This window comes from Sapajus apella, unplaced genomic scaffold, assembly GCF_009761245.1.
Source record: "Sapajus apella isolate SASKATOON/1434 unplaced genomic scaffold, GSC_monkey_1.0 scaffold10, whole genome shotgun sequence".
Taxonomy (NCBI): Eukaryota; Metazoa; Chordata; class Mammalia; order Primates; family Cebidae; genus Sapajus; species Sapajus apella.
The window spans coordinates 1,468,525-1,476,568 of NW_022436950.1; the positions used below are offsets into that span (position 1 = coordinate 1,468,525).

At 54.9% G+C, this 8,044-nt stretch overlaps 1 long non-coding RNA gene across 2 annotated transcripts in view; it reads left to right on the top strand.

Annotated features, from left to right (window-relative positions):
* Positions 1 to 576: 576 nt before the first annotated feature.
* Positions 577 to 8,044, top strand: part of LOC116551568 — a 16,864-nt gene continuing 9,396 nt past the window's right edge. Inside the window, exons 1-2 of one of the 2 annotated variants that reach the window (XR_004269000.1) lie at positions 577 to 1,230; positions 6,713 to 6,908. This is a non-coding gene — a long non-coding RNA (uncharacterized LOC116551568). Of the gene's footprint in view, positions 1,231 to 5,670; positions 5,946 to 6,712; positions 6,909 to 8,044 lie in introns of those variants that run through there. The other variant, XR_004269001.1, reaches the window with a different exon arrangement.

An 8,044-nucleotide genomic window follows, 5' to 3' on the forward strand; every position in this document is an offset into this window, starting at 1 on the left:
CTAAACCATAGACACACGCTCTCCCAGTGTGCTTCAGAGCATACAAGTTTTGAAAATGTCGTTGGCATTTTGCTGGTAACTCAGGGTGGTCGACGCCGAGGGGCAGCTCTGAGCAGGGGCTGGGACGTGATCCTTCTGGCTCTGCCCACCGGCTGGGCCGTGGCCCCTGCCTCAGATGCCCCCACATCCCTGGCTTCTGGATGTGGCGACAGCCAGCTGTTTCCCCCAAGAATGGCAGCCCATTCATTCGCCAGCTCCTAATGGGATGTGATGGAATACATTTCGAGGGGTGGGTGGAGATATTAATCTTTGTTTTGCTTTTCCTATTTCTCTCCCTCATCCGATTTCAAGCAGATCACCCCGCTCTTTGTAATTTTTTTGCCTCGGGGATTTTTTTCCAGGCAGAAAGCCAAAGCAGCTCAAAGCCAAAGCCTCTTTCTGTCTTTTGTAAAAACCTAAACCCATTTCATAAAAACCCAAACCCAGGAGGTGAGTGGGAGGGAGAGGGTGAGATTCACTGAGGCTGGGAAGAGGAGGAGGCCGGTGTCCCCAAGGGCCTGAGGTCTGATTACAGCCCGGGAGGCTGGAGTGCACCCGGCTGCCCACGTCGTGGCCCGAGGCGCTCATCCCTGGCCAGGATCCCCAGGCACCAGGCAGGGCTGCCTAAGGCAGCAGGACGTGCAGGCATGGAGTGGCTGCCCAGGAGGCAATGGTGACAGCTCCCTGCCCTGCAGCTTTTCTGGGCACCATGGAAGCTTCTGGATCCTGGACCAACTCTAGGAGGGAAGAGAGTTGCATTTTCTGCCAGCCCCACAGGGTGGGGCTCCAAGTTGGGTTTAAGCTGATTTAAGTAAACAAAGAAATGAACCTTCCGGATTTCTGGACAGCACGGCCCTCCAAGTTCATGGTCTGAGGGTTCTTCTTTGCTCCGAATATACAGCAGCATTAGATAAAACATTTCAACAAAACAAGCCAAGCACCGCAGACACCAAAAACAGACAGAACAAAACCCGTGGGTGGGGTCTGAGATGGGGCTTCTGGTCTGGAACCAAGGTGGGGGAAGACCTGGCACAGCTCCCAGGGTGGGGAGCAGAGGCCGCTGACTGCACAGAGAGACCCCCACACAGAGAGGTAATAGAAGGAAAATTCCAGCCGAGTGCTTCCCGGACCTCAGCTTCCAGATTCGAGAACCAGGATGTGGGAGGAAGCAGCCTCCTGTCCAGGACCCAGGTAAGGCACCAGCAGCGCCGTTACTCTGTTTGTGATTTATCCGATGCTCTGTGGGACGTGAAACCTGGTTCACAGAGGGCATCCCTCGAGGCTGCAGAGGCCGATGCAAACCCTCTGGGCAGACAGGGTTGAGTGTGTGTGAGGGGTATGAACAGGGAGAGAAGGAGGAGGGTGGAGAGGCACGGGGCAGAGAGAGGACCAGAGCAGTCGGAAAATGACCTTAAAGTAAGTTTTTTAGGATCTTAAAGAGAAAAGATGAGACACAGCTTACAAAGAGTAATTATACACAAAACTTGGCAGAAATGGAAAAGATCAGAACTGATGGAAACGGAAAATATCGAATTAATAAACCTGAAAGTAAAAAAGGTGCTCATTGAAATAAAGAGGAAGCCAGCAAATGTAATAAAATCCTCAGCAAATGCAGGCAAAGAGATCTTGGGTGAATTGAAAGACAGACATAAGGAATTCTCCAAGAGCGCATCACACAAGAGCAGGTGAGAGACCAGCAGAGTCGCCCGGGCAACTCTGGCCCGTCCTGGAGGAGGTCCGGGAAAGAGGAGCAGCAGGTGGGGAAATGATATTGAACAGACAGTGCCAAGAAGGGTCCCAAGCCCAGGAAAGATGCAACCCTCGGGCTGGAAGCCACTGTGAGCAAGTCCACTAAAGATAAATCCCATCTCTGTGAGCAGCTGGTCGAATGTGCCCGTAAAGTGCCTGCTCGCTGTAAAAATGCTCCTCGCCTTTGTGCATTTATAAACAATAACAATAACATAGATAGGGCAAGACACAGGAAACAACGTTCCTTGTTCAGAATAAGGATGTAGATACCTGAGACTTCATGAGAAAAAATTCGGAGTTCTGAATATAGACTGAAAATGAAGGACAACCACTACCAAGAACAGTAATAAAAATCTACAGCCGCCAAACCATCTTGGGGGGAAAAGAAAAATCCAAAAATGTTTTCATGCTTAGAAAAGGCAGAAAAGATAAAAGCAAGGAAAATCATGGTAAATGAAATATCACATCCAATAATAGAAACAATTTTGATTATTTTAATATTAACCATAACTGTAAAGAGACAAAACTCATGTAAAAAAAAAAAAAACAAAAAACTGGAGACTACAGGATTAAACCTTCATCCCTCAGATTCCGCCAGAGGCTTCATACAAAGACACACATAAAACAAGTGCAGAGACTCTGGTTTTTGAATCATTTTTCCGAGACAGTCTCGCTCCGTCACCCAGGCCAGAGTCAGTGGCGCTATCTCAGCTCACAGTGACTTCTGCCTCCCGGGTTCAAGCGATTCTCCTGCCTCAGCCTCCTGAGTAGCTGGGATTACAGGTGTGTGCCACCACGCCTGCCTAATTTTTGTATTTTTAGTAGAGACAGGGTTGTACCATGTTCGCCAGGCTGGTCTTGAATTCCTGACTCAGGTGATCCACGCACTTCAGCCCCCCAAAGTGCTGGAATTAGAGGTGTGAGCCACGTCGCCCTGCAGGTTTTTTTTTTTTTCTTTTTTGTTGAAGAATGAAAAACAGGAACACGCAGCAACTGCAGATAAAAGGAAGAGGATGTGTCAATAAAAAAAAGTTACATTTACGGCAAACGCCTTCACAGGCTCTAAGGAGTGGCTGGGCTAAGTCATGCGGCGGGAATGATCCCTGATTCTCAGGGCTGACAACCACACGGTGACTTCTCACTCCACCGCCCGCGGGCCGGGGCTCTGCTCCCTAACAACCTGACGGGAGCGGCTCCACCTGGGACGTTGCCCGGCTCACGCAGAGAGGGCAGGGAGACTTCCAGAACCACAGGCTGGCTCTCAGTGCTTCTGACGGGAAGCATTGCACACCGCTTGGCCCGCACTTCTCTGGCTGGAGCCCTTCTGAGCTCCACGGGGAGGGCTGGATCTTCTCACCTCAGGCAAGGGAATGCAAACCACTGCAAACAGTGACAGCCCGCCCCACTGCACAGAACGCCACGCTGCCACAAACAGGCCAGGCCGTCACCGGAAGCTCGCGTGTACGTAAGAAACAAACATTTATGCACAAGTAAGATACTTTGCTGACGCGGACGCACCACCTTGGGTGGTTGTCTGCAATTTCCAGTTGCTATGGGCTGAACACCTGCGTCGCTCCAAAACTGATAGGTTGAAATCCTCGCCTCAGCATGACGGAATTAGCAGGAGGGGCCTTTAGGAAGCGATGAGGTCATGGGGACAGACCCCTCTTAAATGGAATCATGCCTCTTACTAAAGAGGCCCCGGAGAACTTCCTCACCGCTTCCACTGAGTGAGGGCACAGCCAGAAGCCGCCGTCTGTAAGCCAGCAAGTAGCCCTCAGCAGACCCCGGCTCTGCCTGCGCTTGGACTTCCCAGCCTCCACAACGGTGAGAGACAGATCCTACTGTTAAGAAGCCGCCCACTTCTTGGCATTTGGTTACAGTGCCCTGAACGGACTGACACCTGCTCCTTCTGCTGACACTGACGGTTACTGGGACAAGAAGGGGAGGCATCAAAGATTATCAGTGGGGGGTGGGCTCAGTAGCTCACCCCTGCAACCCCTGCACTTTGGAAGGCTGAGGCAGGAGGATTGCTTGAACTCAGGAGTTCAAGACCAGTCTGGGCAACATGGTGAGACCCCATCTCTACAAAAAAAAAAAAAAATGTTTTTATATTTCGTACCTGTGGTCCCAGCTACTTAGGAGAAGGGGACAGGAGAATTGCTTAAGCCCCAGAGGTCCAGGTGCAGTAAGCCTTGATTGTGCCACACCGTACTCCAGTCTGGGTGACAGAGTGACACCCTGCCTCAAGAAAAAGAGACTCCTGGGGGAACTTGGCCTCCATTGCTTTTGTCCCTGTTCCTGCCGCAGCCCCCCCACCTTCTGAAGAGGCTGCCTCTGTCACTGAGTCATGCTGGCCACAGCCAACGGGACGGACCGGGGCGGGAAACAGACACCAGGCCACTCCAGCACCTTACCAGGTGGCCTCCGACGTGGCCTGGCAGGAAAGCTCTGCTCCACAAGCACACTCTAAGGCAGCTCAGGGCAGGGCCATGGGACCTGGGGAGGCCAGCGTGGGGACGCGAGGCAGAAACCGGGGGGGGGGGGGGGGTCAGGGGGACAGCCGAGCTGAGACTGGAGGAAAGGGAAGGGGCCAGCTGTCCTGGCCGTGGCCTGGAAGTACAGTCCTGAGAGCCAGTGACGGACTTCATGGCTGAGCAGTGACGGATAAGTGTGTCCTCGGTAGCATTCCCGCCCTTCGAAAGGCCTGCTCTGAGCTGGTGTCGTTTCTCCCGGCTTCCTGCCTCTCTCCAGCCCTAACCTCGTCAACCCCAGCAACTTGGGTACCTCTCTCCTCCTCAGAACAGGACCGATCTGACAGGCAAGTGTGTCACACTCATAATCGTAATATCACACTTAACGCAACCCTGGGGACCTTGGGTGGGGCCGCCTCTCCAGGACGTATTTTTATTGACGCTCCGCAGGACTTTAAACTTCATTCTCCATTTCATGGCTGTATTTGAGGTGCCTAAGATTTCTGGAAGCCCAGGCCCTGCAGCAGAAAGTGCCCAGGGCTTGCAGGTGGAGGACTTGATTTTTATTCCCGGCCCGGCCAGTGTTCGGCCTGTGACCTTAAACGAGATTTACACCCTCCAAGCTCTGTTTTCTTGGAATGCGAATATCTTCCCCGCCTACTTGATGAGTTCATATGTGTGCACGCACCAAGCAGACGCCAGTCCTACGGGGCTGTTTGATCTGGAGGCTTGGATGTTTCCAGAGGGTTGCCCAGATTCACCCACCTTTCCTGTGTGTGCTGTGAAACACTGACGTTCTTGCTCCCCGGGGCCCCTCCTTCCACACCCCATATGCTTCTCAGAAAACAGTGACAAACCTCAGATAGAGGCTTCTTGCTCACCAAATGTGAGCAGGAACATTTAAAAGGTGTATAGCCAGGCATGGTGGCTCACACCTGTAACCCTAGTGCTTTGGGAGGCCAAGGCAGGAGGATCACTTGAGCCCAGGGGTTTGAGTCCAGCCTGGGCAACATAACAAGACCCCATCTCTAAAAAAAAAAATAGCCGCGTATAGTGGCAGGTGGGAGGATCACTTGAGCCTGGGGGTCCAGGCTATAGTGAGCTGAGATCATGCCCCTGTACTCCAGCCTGGGTGACAGGGTGAGATTCTCAGAAAGAAAAGGGAATGAACAAATGAAATAAAGAAAGAAAGATGAAGAGACAGAAGAAGGGAGGGAGGGAGGGAAAGAGAAAGAAGGAAGAAAGGAGGGAGGGAGGGAGGGAAGGAGAGAGAGAAAGAGCGAAAGAAAGGGAAGGAAGGAGGAGGGAGGGAGGGACGGGGTGAGGAAGAGTATACTATTTAAATGTAAATCACCTGTAATATTGAAATACCTAGCTAAAAACATAAATCTTACGGGGCTTTGGGGCGATTCCAAAACGCTGCCGTTGCTGGGGAATCTGTAGATGAACAAAGGGTCTGATATTTTTTGGGGGAGACCTCCGGGACTGCTGGGTCTACCTCACCTCCCAACATCTGGGTCTAGACCTGACGCAGTTGACAGGAAGGTGACCCAGACACCTGTGGTCCCCTGCACCGCACGGAGGGAGGTTGGTTCCTGCCCTTGGGTCTGCCCTGCCTTCGAGAGAGGCTTTGCTGTTGAATGACTCGGCATTTAGGGAATGCCACGCCTCTCTGGCATAAAGGTGCATGGCTTTGCCGTCTGGAAAGGCGCATGGCTTTGCCTCTGTTCTCGGGAGCCGCTGCCGTTCTGCTGGAGAGCGAGCCGGGTGGGGTGCCGCAGCCTCTCGTAAAGGGTCCTCGTAGCCTCATGAAATCCGTTGCTGTTTTCCTAGGTCTCTGGCCCTCTGTTAATTACTTTTACTATGTCGTTCTGGAGCCAAGAGCAATACTTGTGTCCAGGGTGGGATTAAAAGCTTTCACCGTTGTGGTGTCATCAGGGAGCAGGAAGGGCACTGAGTGGGGCGAGGGGTGCGCTTTCCCATCACCCTTTATCGCCCGGAGGGACGAGAGGGTGGGCCCCGAGGCCTCTCCGGGAAAGCCGGTCCTGGATCTGCTCCAGGTCTAACCCCCAGTCCCTGGCAGGGAGACGGACTAAGGTTTCCGAGAGAGAGGGGAAAGGTCATATTTTAAGGAGCTTTCAGGCTTTCTGAGTGTTAATTTTAGGTCATAGAAAGGTGAAGCAGGCCGTTCCCAAGCTCTAAGAATGTGACGAGACCTCTGTGGTGCGGGCCGGAGGCGGTGGCTGGTGCAGGAGCGCAGGCCCGGAGTGGCGCGGTCCCTCGTGGGTCCACAACGTGGCACTGTGAGCTGCGGCGGAGCCTGCAACCTTGGCCCTCCCGACCTGCCGGGAGGCTGGCACGGTTTCCGCCAGGGGCCACACGAGCTGAAGGCCAGCACTTTGTCATTTTGCATTTTTAGATTATATTTTCCCCTTTTCCTCCTTTTAAAGGAACTGGTGTCCAGAACAGGCTCGTGCTGAGCTGTGTGTGAAGGTGGGCCGAGGTGGAGGCCAGGCAGCCAGGGGCCCCCAGGCTTGACTTGTCCCACGGCACGCCCGAGCCCATGCCAAGCCTGCCCAAGATGGTGAAGGGGACACCGTCCCAGGCGAGCAAGCTGGCTCAAAGCCAGTGACAGCTTTCCCAGAGGTGAGGTGTTCTAGGGAAAATGACACGCTGCACACTCCCTGCCCCATGGAAGTGGGCCCCAAGCCCCTCTGTGGGGGTGCACAGGCCTGGGAAGCCCACCCTCCACAGGCGCCCTGGGCAAAGCTGGGTCTGGCCTCTTGCAGACACTGGGATTTGGCCAGAGCCCCAAGAAGAGGGCAGCTGAAGTCTCTCCTCCTGCGGCCCTAGGCTCTGCCCCAGGCTGCCCGCAGCCCCTCCGGACGCCAGAGATGGGGGAACCAGGGGCCACACTGTGAAGGGGCCCTGCCTTCGCTCAGATGCCCTCTCTGGCTCTACCTTGCCTGGCCTGGTGGGATGGAGGGAGTGGAGCCAGCTTCATCACCAGTGGTCAAATGTCTCCACCTCGGGCCAACTCCTGCGGAAACCAGACTCAGAGCGTCCAGTCCTCCCTGGCGGCTGAGGAGTCCTGGAGTTCAATGACATGAAGTTCCAGATGGACGCACCTGTGTTCATCAGGGCTGGAAAGAGCTGAGGGCCATGCACTGGCTTTGAGGCTGGCGTAACCCCTCTCCCTGCTCAGCTACCTGGCCTCCCAGTGGCTAGAAAGCTGGGCAAGACCAGGCAGATGCAGGGCCTGGGTTCCGGACACCTCAGCCTCCGGCTGGGCAGAGCTGGGAAGGACCCACCCAGCACAGCACAGAGGAGGTGCTCCCACCCAGCACAGCGCAGAGGAGGTGCTCCCACCCAGCACGGCACAGAGGAGGTGCTCCCACCCGGCACGGCACAGAGGAGGTGCTCCCATGCAGCACGGCACAGAGGAGGTGCTCCCACCCAGCACGGCACAGAGGAGGTGCTCCCACCCAGCACGGCACAGAGGAGGTGCTCCCATGCAGCACGGCACAGAGGAGGTGCTCCCACCCCAGCACGGCACAGAGGAGGTGCTCCCACCCAGCACAGCACAGAGGAGGTGCTCCCACCCAGCACACCACAGAGGAGGTGCTCTCACCCAGCACAGCACAGAGGAGGTACTCCCACCCCAGCACAGCACAGAGGAGGTGCTCCCACCCAGCACAGCACAGAGGAGGGGAGGTGCTCCCACCCAGCACAGCACAGAGGAGGTGCTCCCACCCAGCACGGCACAGAGGAGGTGCTCCCAT